Genomic DNA, 27,197 nt, shown 5'->3' on the forward strand with positions numbered 1-27,197 from the left:
ACTCACCCCTTTCCTCTCCTCTGGTGTCCAACCCCCCCCCCCCCCCCACCCCCCCCCCCCCCCCCCCCCCCCCCCCTGCCCCCCCTACAACCCAACTACTATCCTACTCATTCTCTGTACTGGTGGGCCAGATTCCCATCCTTGCGATGCTAAGCAGGGCGAATACCATCTGTCTCATCTTTAAACAATCCAGTTCTCTGATTGGTCCTCTGGTCAGGTGTTCGGTTACCCTTTTCAGGTAAAAGAAACTTAACCCTTACCTTACCTATCCATTTATGACACGAGCAGCACAAACCAGCCCTTGCCCAGGCTGCGAGGGAAACACTCCCCCACTCTCCCCAGCTACTCCCCGCCCCAGCGTGAGACAGATGGCCACTGCTGTGGCTTGGAGGGCTCCTGGTGGCTCTTCCAGGACTTCAGCCACAAAGACAGTGACCCACCCAGCTCTGTGTTGGCACCTGGCCCGTATTTCCCACTCGACACCTAGTCCTCATGGGCTCTGCCCCAGCAGCCACCCTGGACTCACTGCAACAGCGAGCTCACCTTGAAATGCGGGGCAGAGGATGCTGGGGCCAAGTGTGGGTGGGTGGGCTGGAGGTACAGAGCAAGGGGTGCCTGGGTCCCATTTGAGTTGAGTGGCTTCAGAGGAAAGGGTGCAGGGGGGTCCTCAGCCCTGTGGGTTGGAGGCTGAGGTGTCATAGGAAGAGGTGTGCAAGGGGAACAGTGATGGAGGATGAGGAGACTGGGGGAGCGTTACAGGGGGTGGTAGAAGGGGAACGATTCCCAGTCCCAGGGGTGTGGAAGATAAGAAGGATGGAGGAGGCTCACGGGGCAGATGGAGAGTGGGTCCCTGGGTCCGGGGGAGGAGGCTGAGGTAGGGATGAATGGGCCATATGGGGAGTGGGTCCCTGTGTCTAGGGGGAGGATGAGGCAGGAATGAAGGGGGTGGATGGGGAGTGGGCCCCTGGATCCCGGAGGAGGAGAATGAGGTAGGGATGAAGGGGGCAGATGAGGAGTGGGTCCGGGAGGAGGCAGGGATGAAGGGGGCAGATGGGGAGAGGGTCCCTCGGTCTGGGGCAAGGAGGATGAGGCAGGGATGAAGGGGACAGATGGAGAGTAGGCTGCTGGATGCTGGGGGAGGAGGATGAGGTAGGGATGATGGGGGCGGATGGGGAGTGGGCCCCTGGGTCTGGGAGGAGGAGAATGAGGCAGGGATGATGGGGGCGGATGGGGAGTGGGTCCCTGGGTCTAGGATGAGGAGGATGAGGCAGGGATGATGGGGGCAGTTGGGGAGTGGGTCGCTGGGTCTGGGAGGAGGATGAGGTAGGGATAAAGGGGGCGGATGGGGAGTGGGCCCCTAGGTCTGGGAGGAGGAGAATGAGGCAGGGATGATGGGAGCAGATGGGGAGTGGGTCCCTGGGTCTGGGAGGAGGCGGCTGGGAGAGGATCTCAGGGGACAGGTGAGGAGACCTAAGTAGTGGTGAACAGAGGGGAAGGGGCATCACAATATAAGGATGCATCAACTGCTCTTTTTCAAACAATTGCTTTGTCCTTTCAATGGCCTGTTCTTGCATCTCTGTCCATTCCTTCCCTACGTTGTTATGTGTGAACTGTCTCAAGGGCTCGCTGCAACTGTGGCTTTCAACTCACAGTGGTTCCTATGAATTCTTCCCTGGAAAGGGTGTTTGTTTGGCTCCCATAGTGGAAGCCAGGGTTCCACCCCAGAGCCTTTCGCTATAGCGGCACTCCCAGTCATGGCCCTGAATGCAGCTTCCTGGGAGTTTGGGTTGGGGGGACGTGGAAGGAACCCAGCTGGTTTTTGTCACCACCCAGCCCCACTCTCACCACACTTCCAGCTGTCTGGGAGTTCTAGCCACTCAGCCCTTGTGATAATGAGGCTTCTTATTTCAGTTCCTAAAATCTAGCTGTTTGTAAACTATGGCTGGTCCCTGTGGACACGGGGGTCTCTACAATACTAAGGCTATGACAGGAATTAAAAATTACCAGTAAAAAATGTAAAGTAAGAAAAGAGAGGAATTTCTGGTGAGGTGAAGCTGCTACTGGGCTGCCTATTCTGTAGATTTTAAAGAGCCACATTCTGACTTCCTGCAGGATTTAGGATGTGTGCTTCCATGGGCCTGCAGAGGTGAAACTGAGGGCAGGAGCTAGTCCAAAGAAGACGACTACAAAGGAAATCTGATGCAATGTTGCCCACCTGCTCCAGGAAGAGAGAGGTACCTTTCTTTATGGCCATGTTCCCTTCACCTACTTTCCTCATTTTAAGATAATTTTTTAGTCCATGTTTCTTCAGCTGAGTGATCTGATGTTAGCTATGGATTATCAGTTTCACCCAGGCTGGGGAAAGCTTCCACTGAAGGGGTATACTTTAGGTTTGATGAGAGGTAATACTTCCCTGTGGGAGGGTTGACATTCACATGTGCTTCTCAGGTGCTCAGGCAGCAGTCTTGTGGTGTAGATAAATGGGCTCCATGCTCAGCATCTGCTCCCCGTTGCCTGCATGATCCCAAAGTGGGCATGCGGCAGGAGAGTGGAGCCTGAGCAGGGCCTGTGCACCGCTGCCCCAGATGTATCTGTGCTGTGGCAATGGGAAGCGCAGCAGGCAAGCTGGTGCTGTGCTGCTGACCCCCCAGCCTCACGCAATGTTGAATTAGCTCTGCACTGAGGTAAGCAGCCCTCTAGTGGGTCCCTCCCTCCCTCCGCTTCCATTCACCCTCAGTCAGGTTCCCAGCTCTGTGTGACCAAATTCACTGGGGTTTCATGTTGAATGAGTGGGGGGATGGCTGATTTCTGAAGCAGTGGAATATAATGAAGGTCATTTCACCCATAAACAGTAGTCAAAAAAAAAAAAAAATCTCCAGCACATCTGCAGGTTTTCTTGAAGTTGGTTGTGATGTTACAAATCCTGGCAGAAACATATTTGACCCTGAACTTTCCCTGAAGAACGAAGTGATAACAGGTAGGATAAACATTAGTTAATATTAGCTGCTTCTTTGGGAGGCATTTTAGTTTGGTTGACTGAATGCATTGCCTAGGGTCCAGCTCTGTGCCTATAACATCCTATGCCTGGGCTCATATTGGCTGTCCATATTCTCTAAATACCCAGCTGCTGGGCTTTTTTCAAAGACTCAGCCTCTTCTCTGGAGAGCAATGTTAGGCTTTCATTTTATCCTTCCAAATGCTATACCTCCATCGCTCTTATGAGTCATGTTTTCCAACTCCTACTATTCAACACATCACTTTTAGCCAGCAAACTTTATGGACCGTGCTTGTGGAGATTAGAAATATATGTTTTCAATAATGACAATTTCGCCCCCTCCTGCAAACCTTCAAATTACGAAACAGAGAAAAGTATTTTAAACATGTAGATTAAAATTATACACAAGCTTAAATGTGTCACTCTTTGGCACAGAACCCTCCTGTCTCAGCCAAGACTTGCAACTTAGATTTCTGTGCCTTTATTTTATTAGCCTTCTTTTTTTTCCTAGCAGCATGAATGTCCATATTTTAAAATCACAGTTAACTCCTTAGCAACTAAGGCCCAGATTTTAAAAGGTCTTTAGGCATTGCTGTGCTTAGCATTAAAACACCTAATTGTCTAATTTTCAAAAGGGATTTAGGCACTTTTTCAATGAGATTTAGGCTCTTAAGTGCCTAATCCCTATTGAAATAGGGATTGAAATAGGAGACCAAGTCTCCTAAATCAGTCATTGCAACACTGAGCGTAGCAACACCTACTAAGTACCTTTAAAAATTTGGGCCTATGCTTTGTATATTCTAGGGGTTTCAATTCTTGTACTAATGCACAATACTGCTTCTAAGTCAGCCTCCCTCAGTGTTCATCTGAAGGATGCCACAGGATAGATCCTCAGGTGGTGTAAATTGTTAAATCTTCATTGGCTTCAATGGCACTAAAACAATCAGATCATCTTGAGGATCTACCTCCGATGTCCTCAAACCATCATTAGCTCTAATAAGGGTTTCTTAAATTTCAAGGGTTAAATAACTCTGAAAAGCAGTAGATATACTGTATTAACTTGTCTGCATCTGAGTCTCTCATTTCTAAGGACTGCAGAATTCTTCACGTGTTGTAGCCTTTAGTGTACTGAGCAATTAAGACAGTAGTATGTGGGCATTAGACAAACTGCTGTGTTTGCAGGATGGCAAAATATGTGTAAGGCATGCTTGCTGCACCTGTGTAGTATTTGTGTAAGGTATATGATATCAGGAAAGATGTCCTCCAACTGTAAGATATTGTCTGGCAAGAATCTAGGAGATGCTGCATTTGGAAAGTGCTGCATGGCCACTGAGATGTACTCCACAGACCACGTTTTGTCTCACAGCAAACTCTATATAAAACAGCCACTTGCACTGTTCTGGAGTTGGTGGTGTTTCCAAGTTCTGCTGTATTTTGAACTCTTTGGCCAGAGGTGAATGTGTTAAATACACGTCCACCAGTATCCACAGACTAACGGGTATAAAAATAGAAAAGTGCTTCCATAGTTCAGTTCACTTAGTGAAGTTGTACGGATGGAGGATCCAGACTAAATCCAAACAAAGTTCAGAAGCAAGAACAAAGGAAACAGTGTCTGACTTATTAGTTTCACTTCTTTGCATGGTTGCACCGTGCATTTTGGGGACCCCCCCTCTGTGTATATAAGCATTTGTCATTTGCAGGTACTTGATGCTGGCAAATATCCGGCTTAGCTGGTGTTTTTGGAAAATATCTGAAATCGTGCTGCAGTTGACCTTAGAAAGCAAACAAATCTCAGCGTTCCTCCAACAATGCTCTGGACTGTCGACAGCTTCAATCACACTTCACATTGTGATGTTACATGACAAATCTGTTATCAACATCTCTGTATAATAGGTAGCAGCAGAAGGATCCATCAGATCAATATATAGTCACAATAATTTAAGAATTGCACTTCTAAAAGTGCCTTTTCTGCAATGGTTTCAAATGCTTCTTAATCCACCTACATTATTTCTCTGTCAATATAGGGAACGTATGCAATATATTTATTTTCAAGAAATCTATTGCAATTGTCTGGTTTGAAAAAAAAAAACACAAAATACTGACACTAAGAAGATGGAAATCTGTCGTCTTCCATTGTTAAAAGATTGGTCCATGCCCATCACAGAAGCTGATGTATACGAGTATCTCATGAGTGACAATTATGAATGTGAATGAGAATTACTGTACATGGGATCATCTGGGCGGTACTAGAAAGTAGAGCTGCAGTCCTTTTTGGTTTTGCAAAGAGTTTGGTGCTTTTGTATTATGGTATGTGTGTAGTTTTGTAGCAGTGCTTTAAAATCAGTCAAACTGTTTTAAATTTAATTCTCATAGCTCTCATGTGAGACTGGCATTGTTACACTTGGGTAAACTGAGAGACAGAAGCATTACAGGACTGATTCTGCAAATCAGAGCAAAAGCAAGGGAAAGAATCCATGAGTTCTCCTGATTCCCACTCTGTTGCTCTAGATTATACTGCCTCTGAGTAAAGCGCTTTGTTGAAGAGTGATGATGCCTAATGTCTCTAGAGGGATCACAATAGCTGACAGCCCATTGTATTTAAACCAAAATGCACCGGAAGTTCTTCCTGCATGCTCAGTGTTTTCACTTGAAAATTGGAACGGAAGATACAGCTTTCTCTAAAATACTAGTCTTATTTGGCTAGCCATGTAGGCATTTTACCAAAGCACCTGGCTGGGAATCAGATGTGTTCACTGGTGGCTTGGAAACTCTCTTTTAAACCTCCCTGCAACAAATGGCAGCATGCAATACTGCAGGGCTTCAGCAAACAGAAGTCTTTTGCCTCTACAAAGTGTTTGTGCCTCTCCAGTATGGCAAAGGGCACCAGTGCCAATGTGAAAATGGACTCAGAAGGATGCTCTCTATGGCCCAAACCCACATAGTGGAAATAAGTGGGAGCTAGACTGTTGATTCAGTGAGAGGAAATTAGAGATCCAGCAAAAGGATTGAAAATAGTGGAGAATACGTCCGGGGGTTCAATATCCTTCTGTTTTGTCATACAGGCTTTCAACTACTTCTTGACCTAACTTTGGGAGACTGCACAAGAGAGTTCCTCTATCGCAGGGGATCTCAAACTGGGAGTCGTGACACCTGGTTATTACATGGGGGGTCACGAGCTGGCAGCCTTCATCCCCAAACCCTGCTATTGGAATCAACCTCCATATCTTCTTGGTGAGAAAAAGAAGAGTTGAGGTTATATTATAGTAATTGACTTGGGCCTCTGAAATTGAGGGGCCGCATTCCCAGTATAGACTTCAAGCAGAAAAACAGCTTAAGGCTTAATTTTGCTGTGCAAGGTCTCAGACCAGGGAAAAAGAATCTGTCCATTTCTGTTGGTTACAGAGAACAAATAGAAGAAGTTGAGCAAGGTGTCTATTTGGACCAAGAAATTAACATGCTCCACGATCAGGAAGGCTGAGGATGTTAGGAAGATTCCCAAACCTGAACTGGCTTTTGTAGGTGAGAAATCTGAGGAACTGTCACAGATTGAAGTGTCACTAGAGGAGGTTTTGGAATTAATTGATAAACTCACCATTAACAAGTCACCGGGACCAGATGGCATTCACCCAAGAGTTCTGAAAGAACTCAAATGTGAAGTTGCGGAACTATTAACTAAGGTTTGTAACCTGTCCTTTAAATCGGCTTCGGTACCCAATGACTGGAAGTTAGCTAATGTAACGCCAATATTTAAAAAGGGCTCTAGAGGTGATCCCGGCAATTACAGACCGGTAAGTCTAACATCAGTACCGGGCAAATTAGTCGAAACAATAGTTAAGAATAAAATTGTCAGACACATAGAAAAACATAAACTGTTGAGCATAGGTGGCAGGTTATATGGGCTCCAGGTGCCCCAGCTCCAGGAATATTCAGGGCTAGGGGCTGTGCTCCACCAATATCTGGAGCTGGATGTCTCCCCTGGCCCTGCCTGGAGTGGGCACTGGCTGCTGCCGCCGCCACCACTACTCCCTGCCCTGGAGCATCCCCCCTCCCACCCAGTAGCCTAGTGCACATTTCCAAAATCGACCTCTTTCCGGGCAGCCAGCACTGGGCTCCGGACTCGGACTCCGGAACCGGGTTTTGTGTATGGCGGCCAAGTGGCTCCTGCTTGTTGGCTCCGGGGCTGCAGGCAGCCTCGGCTGGTTGCCGCGCTCCCCGGGTGGGGGTGGGAGAGGAGATGCCTGCCTGCAGCTGCCCGGCTCCCTGAGCCGGGGTGGACCCTGCCGGGAGGGGAAAGAGCAGCAGTGCAGCCCCCCAGTGCGGCGGGGGGCTGGGGAGCAGCAGCCGGGTTGGTCCCAGGCAGCCCCGTGCAGAGCAAGGCGGCCACGCGGCAGGGAGAGGGGCTCTGAAGCCCAGCTGGTGCCCGTGGGGAAGGAAGGAAAAGGGGAGGGGGGATTTTTTTTCTTGTGATCTCTCTTCAGCGGAGGGGGGTGAGGGAGCAGCAGAACCAGAAGGCAAAGGAGCGACTTTGGGTTATTGCCCCCCCCACTGTACTTCTTCCCCCTCCCCCTCAGTGTTGTGCTGGGGCTGTGAAACTGAGCTTAGTGCAGCGTGTGAAGGAGGGGGGGTAAAGGTGCTTTAAGGTGCCAGTTATGGCTCCTCAGTCTCACTGCTGAATAGCTGCAGCCCCAGTGCTCAGAATTCAGCCGTGTTCTCAGGGACTGCACTGTGCTGTATACGAGTTTTCAGTTGCCTGCTAAATGCTTCAGCAATGCCACCTTTGCACTTAGCTATCTCCTGAATAGTGGTGACTGGGGGTGGGGGGAGTGTAGCAGATGCCAGTTTGAAGTGAATAGTCTCTTGGCCAGATTCTACTGGGTTTATGGTGCTTAGTGCTATGGACTGGAGCAGTGGCTGGTGGATAACCAGGAATCTGGTTAATAATTGTTCTCTAAATTCAGCTTTCTTCTTTCTCTCTCTGTGAATTATCACTAATTCAAAATAGTAGTGTGCAAGCTGACTGGATAATGGTAATAGCATAATCTCTTGTTATAGCATTGTAAACCCTACTACCTGATTAGTAATTGGATATGTTGGGTGGCACCTTTTTTTGTGTGTTCGCTCCCCCTGATGTTAGAACCTGGCTACACCACTGGGGAGGAGAGCTTCCTAGACCTGAGCAGCTGGGGCTTGGGTGAATTTTGTGACACCCTGCACCCCCCCCAACCACCACCCTGCAGTCACCACTCCTGCACTACGCTGGGCAAGGGGCAACCCCATTGCCAGTGAGGCTATGGTGAGGGTCAGCAGTAGGGGAGGCCACATGTGATGGCAGCCCCCCCACCGGTACCCACCATAGGGGAGGCGAGTGGGCTTTCTGGACCTGAAACAAGCCCTAGGAGCACTTGCAGTGACCGGGGGGGGGAGGGGGAGAGGAGGGGTCCTTCCCCTGGAGCTTGCTGCTGCCAGTGGAGGGGTGAGGGGGAGTCCTCTCTGGCCCTAGTCCTGGGGCAGCCTGTCTGCATCCCAAGTTCCTTATCCCCAGCCCAGCCCCACCCCAGAGCCTGTGCCGCCAGCACCCCAACCCTGAGCCCCAGCCCTGAGCACCCTCCTGCACTGTGAACTCCTCATCCCCAGGCCCACCCCAGAGTCCTCACCTGAGGGGAAAAACACACAACTTAAATTTGGTGGTCAGTTTAGAGTATCATAGAATATCAGGGTTGGAAGGGGCCTCAGGAGGTCATCTAGTCCAACCCCCTGCTTCAAAGCAAGGAACCAATTCCCAACTAAATCATACCCAGCCAGGTTTTTTCAAGCTGAACCTAAAAACCTCTAGGAGGAGATCCATCCCTCCCTAATAACCATTCCAGTGGCTTCAACCAACCCTCCTAGTGAAAGTTTTTCCTAATATCCACCTAAACCTCCCCCACTGCAACTTAAGACCATTACCTTTGTTCTGTCTCTGGCTACCACACTGAAACAAGTCTAGATCCATCCTCTTTGGAAACCCCCTTTCAGGTGTGAAAGCAGCATCAAATCCCCCTCATTTTTCTCTTCTGCAGACTAAAACAATCCAGTTCCCTCAGCCTCTCCCTCATAAGTCATGTGCTCCAGCCCCCTAAACATTTTTGTTGCCCTCCGCTGGACTCTTTACAATTTTCGCCATCCTCTGTAATTGAGGCCCAAAAATGGACACATACTCAGAATGAGGCCTCATCAAAGTCGAATAGAGGGAAATGACACGTCGCTCGATCTGCTGGCAATGCCCCTACTTTAACAGCCCAAAAGCTGTAAGTATTCTTGGCACGGGCACACCGTGTTGACTCATATCCAGCTTCCTCGTCCACTGTACACCCTAGGTCTTTTTTGCAGAACTGCTTCCTGGCCATACTCGGTCCTAGTCGTAACAGTGATGTGGATCTTCCATCCTAAGTGCAGGCACTCATCTGCATTTGTCCTGTTGAACCTCATCAAGTTCTTTTTGCCAAATCCTATATTGTCTAGGTCCCTCGTATCCTATCCCTACCCTCCAGCGTTTATCTACCACTCCTCCCAGTTTAGTGTCATCTGCAACTTGCTGAGGGTGCATCCATCACGCCATCCTGCCCCAGCATCATTAATGAAGATTGAACAAACCGGCCATGCCCGGGACCTGGAGAACTTGGCTTAACCACTGCACTAGAATGAAGCTGTGATTCATGCCCGTTTTAGTCCGATGAATCTAGCCAGCTTTCTATCACCTTTATAGCCATCATCCAGCCCATACTTCTTTCTTGCCAGTCCAAGAATGAGCTGTGGCGAGCAACCGTATCAAAAAGCTTGGCTAAAAGTCAAGAAAGACAATCCAAACTGCTTTCCCCTCATCCATGAGCCAGCTTGTCTCCTTGAACTAAGGTCATTAAGTTATCTCAGGGGCATGCACCTGCCCTGGTGATCCATGCTGATGTTCTGATCATTTTCTCTTCCTCTACAAGTGCTTCAGAATGAATTCCTTGAGGACCTGCTCCATGATTTTTCAAGGGACGAGGTGTGGGCTCGACGATGAGGCCTGTAGTTCCCCTCAGGTCTCCTCCTTCCTTTTTTTTAAGATAGGCTTTTACCGCTTTATCCCTCTCGTACCTTTCACTTCACCGTACCCTCTCGTACAAAAGATAATGGTGCAGATGGTGCTCTGCCAATTCAGCATCGCACAACCCTTAAGCACCCGCGCACACGCACCATCTCGCGCGCCAAGATTTATGCTCGTTCGCTCCCAGCTATGATTCTAAAAATAGTCCTGACCGACTTCTTTCTCACAGAGGGCTGGTCAATTCTCCCATCACTGTGCTGACCCGTCAGCAGTCATGGGAAGCTCGACCTTTTTTTGTGAAGACAGAGGCAAAAAAAATCAATTGAGTACAATTAGCTTTTCCACATCTTTCCTGTCACTAGTTGCACTTAAGCCCTCCTGCACTTCCGGAGTAACGGGCCAGGACTCGTTGGCACCACTGGTGCAGTAACAACTGTCGCCTTTCTGGTAGGGCGTGCTCACATAAAGAGCCACAGTCACTGATGTATTGTTATAAACAAACTACCCTCTTGTACTCTTAACATCTCTTGCCTAGCTGGCAAAACTCCAAGTGTGATTTGCCCTGATTTCACATTCCTCCTCATGCCTGAGCAATTTATATTCCTCCTGCATTGTCCAATCTTCCACTCTTGTAAGCTTCTTTTTTGTGTTAAGATCAGCAAGATTTCCACGTTAAAGCCAAGCTGGTCGCCTAACCATATTTACTATTTTCTTACACATCGTGAATGTGTTTTTCTTGTTGCCCCATTCTCAGTAGAGATTGATCATAGTTCGTAAAATGACGCAGCTCTCCTGGACTCTTCCCCCTCATGTGTTCTCTCAGGCTCCTGCCCATCAAGTTCCCTGAGGGAGTCAAAGTCTGCTTTTTCTGAAGTCAGGGTCCATATTCTGTTGCTCTTCTCTTCTTGTTCAGGATCCTGAACTTGACATCTCGTGTCACTGCTTCCGAGGTTCCCTCCACTTGTTCCCTCTAATAAGTATCGTGTTAGCACAATATTTTAATATTTTACACCACCTTTAAGTATATAACTAGTTGGTATAACGGTGTTATGAAGTGGGAATGTTTAATGTTTTTCTCTGAATACGTTGGATGCCTCAGTTTCCTCTATGCATTCTTAACAACTAATGGTGGGGATAAGGGGGTGATGTTGTAGAGCCCTAGAAGGGGCCCAGTGTGATGCGTCCGCACAGAGAATAGGCGAAACCCAGTCTCTTGGGCATCTTGGTGCCTGGCCACTCTCCTCAGGTGCCACTGAAGGTGTTGGAGAACAAGAGATCATGTGGCCATCCTAATGCCTGGAAAGAGACAAAGACCAGAGAGGGAGTGTTAGTGCCTTTGCAGATCCAAGAGCGCATGGTTGAAGGAGATGCTCCTGGAAAAACTCCTTCAAAACCAGTCAGACTTTTGGGGAGCCTCCCTTCTCTGAGCATACTGTCTCCAGGGCAAGAAGCTTACACCTTCCTGGTCTATGACCTCAGAGGATTCGGCCATGCCTTCCACACGTGCCGCTTTCCACAGTGAGTCCTCCCAGCGGGGTCCTGGGGCGCCAGACGTCTCCCAACCTGCAGTCAGCGTGACTCTCAGCCAGCCGGTAAAACAGAAGGTTTATTACACAACGAGGATCACAGTCTAGAACAGAGCTTGTAGTACAGAAAAACAGGACCCCTCAATCAGGTCACTTGGGGAATTGGGAGCCCAGACCAAGTTCTGGGCATCTCCCCAATTTCTCCTGCCAAGCTCCAAACTGACACTCCCTCCTCTGGCCTTTGTCTCTTCCAGACAAGGAGACCACCTGGTCTCTTTGTCCCAACACTTCAGTTGGCATCTGCAGGGGAATGCTGGGCACCCACACAATATTCAGAGAAAGACATTAAAATATTCACACAAATATAATACGTAATTGAAGCAGCAAGTGCTGTTCTGAACTTTCAACTTTTAATTGACGCTTGTAATCTTGTGGCGCGACGCAATTGTAGATTCATTTATCCCAGCAACAAAATCTTGATTTGTAGACCAATAATAATCAACAATGATTTTTTCTGATAGTGATATTGTGCAATAAAGAGAAATTTAAATGCTTACGGCTCCAGTCCACGTTTACACTATTTAATAAATATATGTACAGGCTTACAGGGGGGAGTGGGGGGGAGGCATCAACCATTTTGTGGCACCACCAAAAAATTATACAAACCTGCCACCTATGCTTGTGAGCAATAGTCAAACATGGTTTTCTGTAAAGGGAACGTGTCTTACTAATCTTATTAGAGTTTCTTTTGAAGGGGTCAACAAATATGGACAAGGGGGATCCAGTGGACATAGTGGTACTAGATTTTTCCCAGAAAGCCTGTTGACAAGTCCTCACACCAAAAGGCTCTACGTAAATTAGCTGTCATGGATAAAAGGGAAGTCCTTTCTTGGACTGAGAACTGGCTAATAAGACAGGTACAAAAGGTAGGAAATTAATGGTAAATTCTCAGAATGGAGAGGGGTAACTATTGATGTTCCCAAGGGTCAAGTCTAGGACCAATCCTATTCAATTTATCATAAATGATCTGGAAAAAGGGCGTAAACAGTGAGGTGGCAAAAGTTTGCAGATGATACTTAAAACACTCAAGGATTAGTTAAGGACCAAAGCAGATGGTGAAACTTCAAAAAGATCTCACAAAAACTTAAGTGATTGGGCAACAAAATGGCAAAATGAAAAATTTTAATGTGGAATATAAAGTAATGCATTGGAAAATAATCCCAACTATAGCATACAATTATGATGGGGGCTAATTTAGCTAACAATGATCAGGAAAAAGATCTTGGCGTCAATCGTGGATAGTTCTCGGAGATGTCCACGCAATGTGCAGAGCGTCAAAAAAAGCAACAGGATGTTAGGCATCTAAAACGGGGTAGAGAATAGACTGAGATTAAATTATTGCCCTTATATTAAATCCATGGTACGCCCACATCTCGATACTGTGACAGAATGTGGTCCCTCATCTCAAAAAAGATAGTCCTAGCAATAGAAAAGGTCAGAGAAGGGCCAACTAAAATGATTAGGGGTTTGGAGATGGTCCCATACGAGGAAAGATTAAAGAGACTAAGGCCCTACTTCAGCTTGAAAAAGAGGAGACTAAGGGGGATATGATAGAGGTATATATCATGAAGTGATGTGGAGAAAGTGGATAAGGAAAAGTTATTTACTTATTCCCAATAATACAAGAACTAGGGGTCACCAAATGAAATTAATAGTAGCAGGTTTAAAACAAATAAAAGGAAGTTCTCTTCACATAGCGCACAAGTCAACTTGGTGGAACTCCTTACCTGAGGAGGTTGTGAGGCTGGGACTATAACAATGTTTAAAGGGAATTGGATAAATCATGGTGGTAAGTCCATAAATGGCTATTAGCCAGGAAGGATAAAGAATGGTGTCCCTAGCCTCTGTTCATTCAGAGGAATGGAGAATGGATGGCAGGAGAGAGATCACTTGATCATTGCCTGTTAGCTTCACTCCCTCTGGGGCACCTGGCATTGGCCACTGTCAGTAGACAGATACTGGGCTAGATGGACCTTTGGTCTGACCCGGTACAGCCGTTCTTATGAACTCTGGTGAAGAAAAAAAGCAGGTTGGTGCGCATTCAATTCTATTAAAGATGTCCTCCAAGGAAAAATCAACAAGGCAACATGCACTAGCCTCTTCAGCTCAACAGTACTGCCAGCAGTGTTGTACTGCAGTGAAACATGGGCGATGACGAAGACAGAGGACCAGCAACTGTCTGACACGTAAAGGGTGATGGAAAGAAGAATTTGGAGAATTTTAATCCACGACTAGGTCCCCCATGAAGTGATCAGACAGCAAAGTGGAGTGCAGGATGTCATCATTGAGAGCAGCAGAGTAAAATGCAATGGGTCGGGCCTATGGCGAGGCTCACTGACAATCAATGGATTGCAGCTGTCGCTGAGTGGTACCCACAGGAACTGAAACGACCACTCAGCCAAGTTCCAAAGAGATGGGAAGATTTTATTGTCAAAAGACATGGCCACACATGGAGAAGGAAGGCCAGGATACGAGAAGAATGGAAGACTTGTGATCAGCGCAATCTGTACAAGGGCTGAAAGACCGATCAATCAAGGTGATGAGTACAAATAATTGGATGCGTTTCTATTGTTCCCTAGCTTTAAAATGGGCTTGGTTTTTATAATGAAATGTAACCAATTCGCTCTTGGGGTGAAGTCCCTGGGCCCAAGCTTGCTCCCATTGAAGTCAATGGCAAAATTTCCGTTGGCTTCAGCAAGAGCAGGACTATGACCTCATGTTAGTTAGGTCTCCCTGCCCTCGGGAAAGAAGTGTGTTGTAGCTCGGTGGAATCTGTGTTGAAAGCAGGAAATCCCCTGAAGGGCTGGGCAGGATCTGAAGTGACATGGCACTCACTTTCAGGGAAGAAGTTAAATGGCCGAGACTGGGATTTGAGGAGCTGTTTAAAGCATCTCTTCCACAAAGTTAACTGTTCCTCTGGCCATGGGACCCCATGCCATGCAAATATCATACCGTTTTCCAGACATACTCCTGCAGTGGCAGCTTCAGTGCTGTGTGAAGAATGTTCATTAAAGGAGTTGACCCATGGTGGATGAGTATCCGTCAGCTGTATAAACCTGTCTCACACCAAAGAGTTGGACCCCGTACAGTCTGGGATAGAGGGAACCATTGCCACTCCACAGGCAGGTGGTGAGCTCCCGGGCACGCTTATGCTGAGCAGCCCTTTGTACAGCGTCACCTGATTCGTTTTCATATGGGGCCAGCTAAATCATCTCCTTGCTGGGTCCTATGGTGACAGTAGCACCCACATCATCCTCCCGAGAGAGAGAAGGACTAGGTCCACACCCTGCTTATATTTCATGTTGAACTCTCATCTGATCTCCAGTTGCAATGGGAATGGGTTTTTTCAGCTCATCTAGCCCATACCTCTGCTCCCTGGCTGAGCTAAATTTCTCAGCTGTCAAGCCCAAGAAGTATTTGTGCTGTATTCCTCCTTCAGTCTCTCTCCAGCCATCTGTGAGCCAGGAAGGAACCTGCCCTCCCTGCTCTGGGGCATCAAGAACACAATGTGCATATGGTCAATCTATGGCAACTGATCTAGGCAGGAAGGGCGGGCATCAGGTGGCTGTTTCCCCATCTGTTAGATGGCTCTTTTCCATTGAAGATCCCTTAAGAGTCCATCGACAGCTTCAGAGCCCAGTGGGCTACATAGCTTGTTTAGGCTCCATTCTGCAGCTGCTTCTGGGGCACAAATTTGGCTTTCATGAGACAAAATAGAACAACGCACACTATTGTTCATATTCATACACGGGTGCATGCTTTGAATTTATAATTACGGGCTGGATTTCTGTGTCCACTTTGTGCACAAGTGAGATTTTTCATGCACAAACTTTGGGCCAATGCATTTTACGGGTCCCACGTTTGTTCTCATGGAGGTGTTAGATTATTGAAAAGGCGTGCACATGTGCTCTTGGAATTCTTAGTAGGTGTTTTAATCTGCAAAATGCAGGGACAATTTTGCATGTGCACAAGTGGTGAGTGGGATGAAAATATAGCCCTGATAATACAAATGTTAGTATAAAAGGCCATTTTGGTATAACTTTTTATTCTAAAGCTCTATGGGTCTCTTAGCATGCTGCCTTTGGTATATTCCCATTTGTTGCAGTTGCTGTTTTGGTGGATGGTTTGTTCATTCTTTGATTTTAATGGAACAACAAATCTGCACTGAGATGTTAAGAGCCAAATTCAGACCTGGTGTAAATAGATGAAGTGACTGCGTTGCCAGTGCATCAGATCTGAATGTGGCCATACAGACATGTGACTCTCCAGATTCACTGTGTTCATAGTGGTGCTCTGCTTCAACCTCACCATTGTGTCTAGACGTTCAGGGGGGCCGAGAACAGTTCTGCCCTGGTACACACCCCAAGTGCTGCAATAACTAGGAGAAAGGGATGGATTAAGGGCAATGCACCAGCCTCATCTGTGAATTCCCTGGCATTTTGTGGGCTGAAGTCAGCCGGCTAATGTGGCCTGAGCCTAGTTTTTCTGCGGTTTAATTCATATTAAATGTGACTACAATGTTCGAATAATCTCGGCCTTTTTCTGTTTGTGCAGGTAATGATGAGAGAGACTCATTTGTGCCAGATTATCCTTTTATCACATTTCCAGACTCATTGATGAAGCTCATGTTTTCCCCCCCGAGGGCATCATCAAGTGAGTTAAGTTGTACTATTTGCCTCCTGCGGTGAACTGGCAGGAGCCTACTTCATTGACTGATGAGGGCTGCTGCCTTTGCCAAATAGGGTCTGTGTGATGGATATTTTACTTGTGAATATTGTAGCTGGAAATTAGCATGTTTATTGAGGTAGAATGTGTTTGTTTACATTCTACTACCCATGGTATTACCTTTTATGACCTGAGTTATTTAGTTGAGGATAAGCATAAATGATTTCCATTTTGGCAAAAAAAATTAGTGAACTACTAGATATAGAATTATGCCTTAAGTAACTTGACTAGACACACATGCTATATGGCTCAGCAGTTAAGTGAACAAGCTCAATTCTTTGACCTTGATTGGATTGTATCACAACAAACAGGGTGTGAGGAGTTGGTGTCATTTTTACGCACTGTTAATGCTGACCAGGCACTAGTCTGTGTAAATAAGAAAATGTAACATCTTATTTGAAGGTGGAATTAGTAAGGAAGGTTGTTGAATTCATAGAACCTCCCAGGGAAAGGAAAGTAAAATCAGGATGTACAGTAGGTAAGATAGTAGGAATTACAGAGCAGAAAAAGACCTAGGAGGGAGAGGGTCAGATTTCCCTTTCTCTGGAAAAGGACCCCCAGGGAAGCTGTAGGAAAGGAGGTGACACTGGTGGTAGACTCTGGGAAAGGGACCAGGCAGGGCTGTCTCTAGCTATTCTGAGGCCCTACGTAGCCCCACACCTCCGTAGGGCGGGGAGGAGGAAACAGGGCTGGCTTAGGGGGCAACGAGGAACCGCCCCCAGGACTCAATGGCGGCACAGCTAGGGCAGGGTTCCTGCACCTCCTACCGCCAGTGAGTGCAGGCCTGGCCCTGTGGCAGAGCTCAAGGAGGTGGGGCGGGGGCGGAGCAGGATTGGGAAGAGGCGGGGCAGAGGCAGAGCAGGGGCAGGTGCCATGGGGAAGAGGTGGGTCAGGGGCTGGAGCAGCACGCAGCTGCGTAGGGCACCAGGAAATGTGGTGCCCCAAAGGTCAGTGTCCTGCAGCAGAAACAGAGAGCTGGGGAGAAACCAGCAGGACTGAAAACTCAAGCCCAGATGGGTAGAGGTTGCTCTAGCTGGGTTTGGTTTGTTTGGGGGGTTCTGCAGTTGCTTGAGAGACGCTGGGGTGGGGAACCTGGGAACCCACTACTCTGACAGAAGAGTGGCATATAGACGAGCCCAGGGCAGGTGAAAGACATGTTGATAATTAGGATTGTGAGGGACACCCAACAAGAGGTGACTTGTCATGGTGACAGCTTGGCTGGTGGGCTGAGTTGTGAGAAGACGCAGACTGCTGCAGGGCCAGAGTAGCTGTCAGCCCGTGCTACTGGACAAGGAGAACCTTTTATGCCCTGCCCCACCAGGAGAGGGCGTGCCAGCGCTGAGTCCACTTGTCTACAGGGAACTGCATGGGAAACCTGTGTCAGCCTTCACTATAGAACTTGCACGAGTGAAAGGCAATTGGCTAAGCTTGATCTTAGACATGTTTTCAGGTTCATGCACTTTTTCATTAAAAGGATGTCATCATTGCCTTAGGGTACACAATAGGACAGCCGGGATGTATCCAGGTTTTAAGATGATTTGTTGTGAGACAAGACTAGAAAGGTTGAATTTCGATAGTCTAAGGAGGCAAGAAGTCTTTCAGGTGACCTAACAGAAGCACTCATCCCTATAAAGCACAGTCAAATAAACAACTCCCCTTTGGTGAGGGCTGACACAGTCTTAAGCTCAGTATGTGGTGAAGCGAGGGGGCTCCCAAATATCTGTGTGAATGCTCAAAATCAAACCATCTATCAGGGACCTGGATGCTTCCTGAGCAGGGAAGGGGAATGGTAAATGTGGTCATTCTTCCTCTGCTTCTGTGGGAGAGGCCAGCACTGAGGTAGCTCATTTTCCTTTTATGAACAGATCCTGTTAATCTATTCTCTCCTCAGCTAACCACCCTCCCTCCCTGTACCTGGCCTATGGGCACCCAGTTTTTTTTTCCTTTTCTGGCATCCTATTGCTCCAGTGCCATCTCTCCAGGGAATTTAGGGGTACCATATAGTAAATGTCTATGGGCTATATGGAGCAGAAGTGAGGCTAACCAGCAGGTTTCAGTGTGGATGCATCGTTGCTCCAAATGCTTTCATGTTCCCAACAGGGAAATCTGCAGGCTGTGGGTTGACATCTGCAGTGGCCCCAGTGGGGTTTGGACTGAGTGAGAAGGGCCATATTTTCCCACTGAAAATGACAGGCTACCACCTCTTACATGGCTTAGCTAGGCATCCAATAGAACTGACCATAACAGACCCTAACAATCAAAAGTGTGGACATTCTGTAAATTATTTGTCTCCCAAATCTTGCAAAATTGGGGTTGCAGACTGTGAAAATGTAAGTCACACCCCACCCATGAAAATTGTAGGGCTCAGTCTAAACTGCAGTCAAATGCATCCACACTGCTCCCATCAACACTCAGAAATGTCCATTGTTGTCCAGCTGTCAACATGCAGGCACTTGAGAACACACCTGAAGATGACAGGGCACCATCACTGAAATGTTCACACCTCGCTGGGTTTGGGAGTGGGGGTCGCTGTAGGTGCAGCACTCAGAGAACCATTTCACTACTGTCAAACACCATTATGTAAGCAAATCACACCACAGCAAGTTCCATCAACAGGCCAGTTTCCTGCTGCATTGGAAGACATGGGCCTTATGCATCAGTCAGTTGTTTTGTATTGACCTTGCTGTGAATTAGTCAGTGTCTTTGCCTCGTCATATCTCTTAAGATTTGTGCGCAACCTACAGATACCAGAAAAGGGAATTTGCATGGTTGTGTGTAGAATAGAAGGTTCAGAGGGGTGATAAAGGGACATCTCCAGTTATTATATTGGGAAACAAATCTGATCATTTGTAACTTGTTCAAATAGAGTTGAAAATCTGTCACTCGGTACGGTATCAGGATTTAAAAAAAACAAACTAACTATATTTACCAAATTCAGCTAGGGCTGATACATCTTCATAAGTCATGCTTTTAGGTATAAACTGCTTTTTTAAAAATGCATTTTGTACTGATCCAAAGTGAAATTCTTTAAATTCTTTTTTAAAATCAAACTCTTGAATATTATTTTCGTTGTGCATCCGTAAGTATATCACGCTGCCGCAGTGTTAAAAAAAAATGATGAGGGCATGTTTGCAGTAAGAGAAACTACACAATGAAGTCTACCACAGAGCTACACAATGAAGAGTAAACCTTGCTGATGTGACATCTGATCTGAAGCTTTCATGGAGCTGCATGTAAGCTCAGTTGAGTCACAAAATCAATCAGGAAAATGGATGCCAGGAATTCACCATCCACTGCACTCTGAAGTAAATAGAAGTCTTTCCACTGACTACATTGGGCATTGGCTCAGACCCTAATGAACTAGCTAGTGCCCATGTCATGTTCCCGTTGTGCTCTATTGAGTGGGGAGCACTCTGACTGCAACAGCTAACACAAGTTTGAGTCTATTCAGTAGCCATGGAAGAGTGAAGCCAAACTGCTGTAAATGTAAGTTTCATCAGTTCAAGAACAGCAATAGATACCAATGTGTGTCTATCTTGCTTTGCTTGCCATGTTAACCTGTGGCTCTCAAGGGTGAAATGGAGATGAATATGACTTCAGTATTACAATAACTAGTAATAAAAATTATGATTGCCTACATCTTGGAGGCACTTCCTTGTGAATAGTAAGATGAAGTGAATTAACAGCTTGAAAAATTGTTGGCCCTGGTAGGAAGCAAAACCGTAAATGTTAGGATTATTTTTCCTGTGACAGGGCCATCAATGGAGAATGGTACAAATGGGGAAATTCCCATCCTCCCACAAGAAATCATATTCAGTTTTCTTCAGCTGTGCCAATGCAAATTTCTTTACAGGAGTCCTCCAGGCCATTGGAAGATGGGGAAGATCCCTATGCAAGTTAATAAAATTTGCTCTTGGCCTGCAGAAGTCTGTTGTTACGTAGGATTTTCAAAAATGCCTCACTGAATGACTTATTGGACTTATGCTGCTAAACCTTCAGAAATCCTGTTCCACGCCATATCTATTCGGCCACAGGCCTCAGTGTTTGAGCTCAGATAGGAAAACAGACATATCCTATCTACTCAAGTTTCTCAAACCAAAGGAGGCTGGGAGGAATCGGATCCGTATCCCCCCTACCCGCCCCTTCAAAGATGGCTAGGTACAGAAGGAAGTGGATGCTGCTACAGGGGAGATGTGGTTACCATGGTTACTGGTACTCCCTTGAACTCCTGCTAGAGCAATCCATTGCTGCTTTGCCCTGTATGCTGCAATCCACCCCTTCAAGTTGTGGGTACATTTCCTGATATCTACATATGGTAGGGATTGTTTTATAGAAAGTGTTGGTGAGAAGAGAAAGTAACTAATAACGCCAAGCAAGATATAGTGGTCACCATGAAATATCAACACTGATGTTGGTCTTTGCTACAGTATCTGCTGTATCTCATATCAAAGTATAGTAAACACAACAGATAACCCAAGAATCAGAAATGCCAGTATGTAGTAAATGATGTGTTTTTTTAATTTTATTGTAGCAATTAAAATTTGGCAAGAACTGGAAAGTGCTATTCTCAGACATCTGCGTGAATAAGAAAATGTGAACTGACCTTAACGGTCTTCTTGTTTTCCATGAACATTTGTATGTGCAACTGGTTGATTTTTGCATGCAAGAATATTTGCAGAAAGTGAACAACTTGTGAATACTTGTTGCTAATGTGTCTGAGAGAAATTATGTTGCATGTGTCCAGGTAACAATATTGAAATCAACTTGGCTGATATCATCTTGCTAAAATGCATTTGCATAAAGTGTTCATCGAGCAATTGTGAATCACCAACAAATTAATAAAAAACAGTCTGTTGGCAGATAATTTGCAAACAGGAGAAAGGGCAGCATTTGCTGAAGGAACTGCTAACTACAAATAGCTCATCAAGCTCCAGTGGCAACCACTGTAGTTTCTAGTGCTGATTAAGGTTTTTGGTTTTTTATTCAGTTGCACCTGTAAAACTTCACAGTGCCTTGCCATGCTTAATTTCAGCCAATTACTCCTACTAGAGCAAGATGAAATATAACTAACTTGGGGGAAATAGAATATACTTTAATTAAATCATCTTGCAATTAGTATTTGAGTGATGAGATAAGGTGTCTTATCTTTGTGCAAATGGCACCAAACCACCAAGGAGAGACAGCTGCAATATTCTAAAATTGGACACTATAGTCAGCTTAGTTAATTTACAATTTGAGAATATTTCAGAGATAGGCAGCCAACTATTCTGGATTATATTTGCTTAACAATTAATTACTTACAAAGATACATATTTACAGCATTATTCTCTTAAGGTCTGAAGCAACTCCAATATAAATCAATGGAAGTCTTCTCATTAATTTCTTTGGGATCAGGCCCCTAATGAATGTGGGAGCATTTTTTTGTATAATAAAATTGTGTAGTAATTTCACTGGAAAAGTGACTGAAATATATACAAAGGATTCATTGCATTCTATGGAGCTAAACATATTATAAGTCAGTTGTGAATGGCAGAACGTTACAGTGCAAAGTAAAAACCATCAGGTATATGCTAGACCTTGATCTTTTATATATTCTGATCAATAGTTTAATACTTTGGATCTATTTTTGTGTTCTTCTTGTATTCATTATGAGCTTTAGCTCAAGGTATGTCGAGTGATGCTAAATATCACTCGACCAGGAATCATTTTATGCTCCAAGATACCCCGATCTGTAAAGTAGCAGCTGAGGATGATTAATAACATTCTGAATACATTTTTTATATAAATTTAGACCATAAATCAAATGGCATTATATCATTGCTCCTATTTTCACACTGAAGCAAGATTTTAAAGACTTAAAAATGCGCTGGTTCTTTCACCAGATTCCATTAAATGACTACCTGAGCAGATCAATGAGATGTCAAGTAAGTTATAGTGCTAGAGCAAATTGCCACTTTTTTTTGTCTAGTTCCTGGATAAAGTAAGAAGTGCTTCTTGTAGTTAGTAACAGAGCACGTATACTTGGTGCTACAGGGCTAACTCCTGGGAGTTGATGTGTCTGCTGTGTGGAGAGCAGTGGTTGAATGGGACGGAGCCAGGCTTTGTGGCCTCAGAGACCAGCTCGTTTTCTGTGGGGGAGCTCAACCCATACAACAGGTAGCAACATCGTCTATATTTGCCCAACTGGGCTCTTTTCCCAGGGGTGTAATTTGTGACTTCACTCAGCTGAGGAATGATGACAAGGGCACTGGGCAATTACAGCGCCTCCTCTGCTCTGCTCTGCTAGTGGCCACCTTCCCAAGTAAATTGGTATAGGAGCTGTGGGGAATGAATGGGAGCTCGCTGCCCAAAGACGGACAGGCCTGTCATCTGAGGGTGGAGTCCTGTTCCACCAGATGACAGAATGAACATGCACCCTCGCCCCCCTCATTGTCAGAGCAGCCCAGGAGCTCCTCCATCAAGATAAATCTTTTTGTCATGGACCCCACAACAGTTCCTCTCTTTTCTCCCAAACAGCAGCCTGGGAGTTATTGCTGCCTCAGGAATACGTGGCCCCAGTGAGAGGAAACACAGGGAACAGAGTACGTAGGGGGATGTTCCCTCATTCTTAGAGAAGATACTGGCCCCCTCCAAGCCCCTTACAAACTGCACCCGACTCTCAGCAGGATTGGGAGGCCCAGCACAGGCCCAGATATGTGCATCCTGTACCTACATGTCCTACTCTGTAACCTTGTAAAAAGAGTCAATGGTTTGGCCTATTGCTACTGACTTGACCCCACCTGCAGTTGTCAAAGGATCTTTGTTCTTTCTCCTTTCACTTTATTGCTTTACCTTAATGCTAAGGGAGGCTTTCATTTTCTGATTGATGGGGGCCAGAGGTGTATCTCCTGCAGTACAAGGCCCTTCCGTGGGTAGAGCTCCCACTGACAGCATCCAAGCACCCAGGGAAATATGAACGAATGCCGGCTGTGAGGCAGGAGGCTGTTGGGTGGGCACTCTTCCTCCCTTCCCCATTTCTTCTCCAGTTAGGCTACGGGAACTTGCTTAGTGGTTACCATGGTGCAATTCAGGCCAATAAGGGGTTGTGTCACCACCTGCCCTGTAACCTTGGGTGCCTTAAATGCTCTGCTGCTGTTGCTCACAGCCGTCACACAAGCATGCAGTATGGTGAGTGTCAGTATGCTGTGCAGCTCTGCTTCAGCACTCTGACCCCAGCAGCCGGCCTACAACATAACAGCCCCACCCTGGTTTCTACCACTTTTGCTTACACCTGGCAAGATGGCCCCAACACGCTTCTAGTCCTGAATTTTCCCAAAAATGTCTGCCCAGAAGTGTCCAGTCCTCTCCTAGACCACTGAGAGAAATAATACGGTTTGTTTGCTCCTTTAAAGATCCAATATCCAGCTGCTTGCCACATTAACCAGAGTTAACAGTTGCTTCCATTCAAACACAGCACTAGGGTAGCTTAGATGAAAAGCAAAAAAAAAGGTTTATTAATGAAAGGACATAGGTGCCAAGTAAAAGAAACAAAGGGAGACATGGTTACAAGCAAATAAGTTAAAATACACTTTCTAATGGCTAAGACTTAACTTCAGAAATTTATAATCTTTGTTCAAGGCAGGTTCCTCACCAGTTGTTGTGCTTTCCCAGAGATTTCAGCCCCCTCGGTTGAAGGACCACCTTTCTCAGCTTGCAAGAGCCTGGCCCCTTGTATCTGTCTAATACTGGATGCCAGGATGGCTGCTTCTCATTCTTATATCTTCCCAAACATATATGTTCCCAGACTCAGGACAACCTCCTCCTGTTCTTCCCTTCTTGAGGACTCTCCAGCCCCCTGCTGATTCGTATGTAAATTGGGCGTCCATTGTTTTTGGTGTCACTTAGCTAAATTTCATTGGAGATAGGTAGATAGCTAGCTGCCTTCCCTCTTGTCTGGGGGAAAACCTGTTTCTCCCTGTCTATGGTCACAGATTTTAAAGATTATCAGTGAGCATCTATGTTTACTCATTGTAGTGTTAATACAGACATTTTACAATGATAGTAATCACCAGTGTGTCATTAGCTTTCAGAAAAGCTCTTACTCAATACACTTTGATAATATAGTAATATTGTACACAATCAGTTGATTCAATTACATATCATTTGAGGTTCAGACCCCCACAAGCTGCTATCTCCCCCACTCACTAGGTTGATGATTGGTTACCTTTTATGTAAATAGGTCATCCTTGTCTGTGCCTGATGACAGGCAAATACCCATGCAGTTGTCTAGGGCAGACTGACTTATGCGTTGCTTGCCCGACACATTTGAAGAACACAATGGTAGCACTTATTCATAACACTTTGTAAACACTCTGTAAGAAGATTAATGCTCAGGGAATTATTTTTCCAATGATATCTTACATGACACCTTTTAGGAACAGATTGTGATGAAAGTGTATGTTAGATGTAGTAAATGTGTCAGGCTTGCCAAGAGCTGCTGACACACAACCGCAAACCACAGATGGGCCTTGATGTCCCAGTGGTTCTCTACTCCCCCATCCTGCCAGCTTGTCTCCTCTCCAGGGCCAAGAGGCTGTTGCATGGCACCCTGTTCCCCCACAGCTTTACTGTGGGAGCTGAGGGGATTTCCACAGCAGCTGTCGTGCTCTCTGGGGCCAGCCATCCCCTTCCTTACAGGCGCTTTTTACCTTGGAACTGAACTAGTAGTGAGGTGCCTTTTTACTTCTCCTTGGAGGACAGACAGAGTGATGTGAAGGACCAATTCATGGAGACAAGGAGCCAAGCCTGAGAAGGAAAACAGGTCTCAGTGTCCTACTCTTCCACACTCAGGCATCTCATGCTGCCTGCCACACTAAAATGGTGGTGCATGGAGCCGGGGGGGCTGGCTGCAGAGAGGGAATGAGAACTAGGTAGGAGGTTGTCATTGGCTAGAATCAGAATGGGAGATGGGATCCTTTATGCCAGCTTGTTTCACTAGTGTTCTGTTGCAGAGATGGTGTCCCTAGCCTCTGTTTGCCAAAGCCTGGAATGGGCAACAGGGGTTGGATCACTTGATGATTATCTGTTCTGTTAATTCCCTCTGAATCACCTGGCATGGCCACTGTCGGAAGACAGTACACTGGGCTAGATGGAGCATTGGTCTGACCTAGTATGGCCGTTCTTGTGTTGCATTCAGAGCTGAGATTTTGGCCCAGAACTGTGTCCTGGGGAGTTTTACCCCAACTCTTGTAGAATGAGGAAGGACTGATCTTGCTCTTACAAGGTTCATGGGAGTTTTCCTATTCGCTTCAGATAGGAGCATTACTGGGTCCTTCATAAGAACTGTGGGATTTGGCTCATGTTAAAACAAAACAAAACAGGTTGTTGTCAAACTGCATCCCATAGAAATGTCTTTTATAAATTTGAGTTAAAATAACAGTTCTTTTGCCATTCCCAGAAATATGAGTGTGATGTCCCAGTTTGACTGCACTGCCCCGTCCCACTCCCACATACACCATCAGAGGTCAAAGATATGAGGAAACATCCTTTGAGTAATTATAGGAGTAGAAGGGAAATATCACCATTAATCTCCCTTTGCGTTCTTTCTAGGAGTGGGAGGATCTGATGGAATGAGCATTTCCTAGTGTAGATTTCCCCAGACATCCTCTTACGTGATTTGAAGGTTTATTAAAGATTTATTGTTTCCAATATCTCCTAGGGACCAGTATATATTTGCAATGTGACCTTTAGTCCTTCACATATGTCTGACACTTTTAGCTGGGAAAGTGGATGGAGATGCTGAACTGAGCCCTGTCCAAAGGAAAATGTCTCATTTGAAGATGTCTCTTTCTATTCTGATTGAGTGAGAGTGAATCATGTGAACCAAATGCTATGAATTCCTGTTGAGTCCCAACTATATGACACACTTTAGGAGTGATATGAACACACAGACTATGCTAAGCCTGCTCCCATAGCACTTCAGATAGTTAGTTACTTTTTTAGTACCAAAAACCAAACAAGTCACCCATACACAGAGCTTGATCCAGTAGGATCTTTTCTCCTGTTTAAGTAGGTGCTGAGTCTGGCCCCTATTGTGGATTAGTGATTCTGTTTGGTGGAGTAGGGAATAGAAACCTCTGAGTTAGTTAGCCAAGAAAAGAAATTCCCTCCCAGCCACCACGTAGATTTTTGTACAACAAAAATGGCATAGTATTTTAGTGCCCATCTGGGGCCCGGGAGTCTGTTCTCGCCATATGCATGTGCATTTCCCATCAGTATCCATGGGAGCTGCAGTTACGGAAGAGGATAGAAACACATTAGCCCATCCTGCAGTTGGTCTACGCTCAGGAGTCCCACTGATTTCAATGGGGGTTGCACAGGAAAAATGTGAAGAACCCACACTGAAGTCACATCTTCCTGATGGATTTTTGTTCCTAGCCACTTTTCAACTAAATATATAATATAAAATAAATACACTAAGAACAAGAGTGATGTTAATATCAGGGTTGTGACCCAAATCCAGCAAAAGCATAGAAATTCAAAGTGGTGGTTCTTTCCTCCTCTTAGCCCATCAGACCTGATTATTGCAAGAATCCCAGACCAGTGGATGATGGTACCATAAACCTGATCCTAAGGGTTCTAGGGTCAGGTTTATGGCACCATCATCCATCTTCCCATAAGTAGTGCCTTCGAAGTCAATAGGACTGTGTATGAGAGTAAGGATTGTACTATCAAGTTATATATATAGCGCCTGATAGTACACTATATATATATATATATATGGCCTGGTAATAATAAAAAAATATATATATAAAAACATGAATGATAATACCAAGGCACAACAGAG

General features: G+C 45.9%; 1 long non-coding RNA gene across 1 annotated transcript in view; it reads left to right on the plus strand.

Annotated features, from left to right (window-relative positions):
• Window positions 1–27,197, plus strand: part of LOC116816649 (uncharacterized) — a 198,522-nt gene that overhangs the window by 81,979 nt on the left and 89,346 nt on the right. Inside the window, exon 2 of the long non-coding RNA XR_012656467.1 lies at window positions 2,113–2,234. This is a non-coding gene — a long non-coding RNA (uncharacterized LOC116816649). The remainder of the gene's footprint in view (window positions 1–2,112; window positions 2,235–27,197) is intronic.

This window comes from Chelonoidis abingdonii, chromosome 9 (assembly GCF_003597395.2).
Source record: "Chelonoidis abingdonii isolate Lonesome George chromosome 9, CheloAbing_2.0, whole genome shotgun sequence".
NCBI lineage: Eukaryota > Metazoa > Chordata > Testudines > Testudinidae > Chelonoidis > Chelonoidis abingdonii.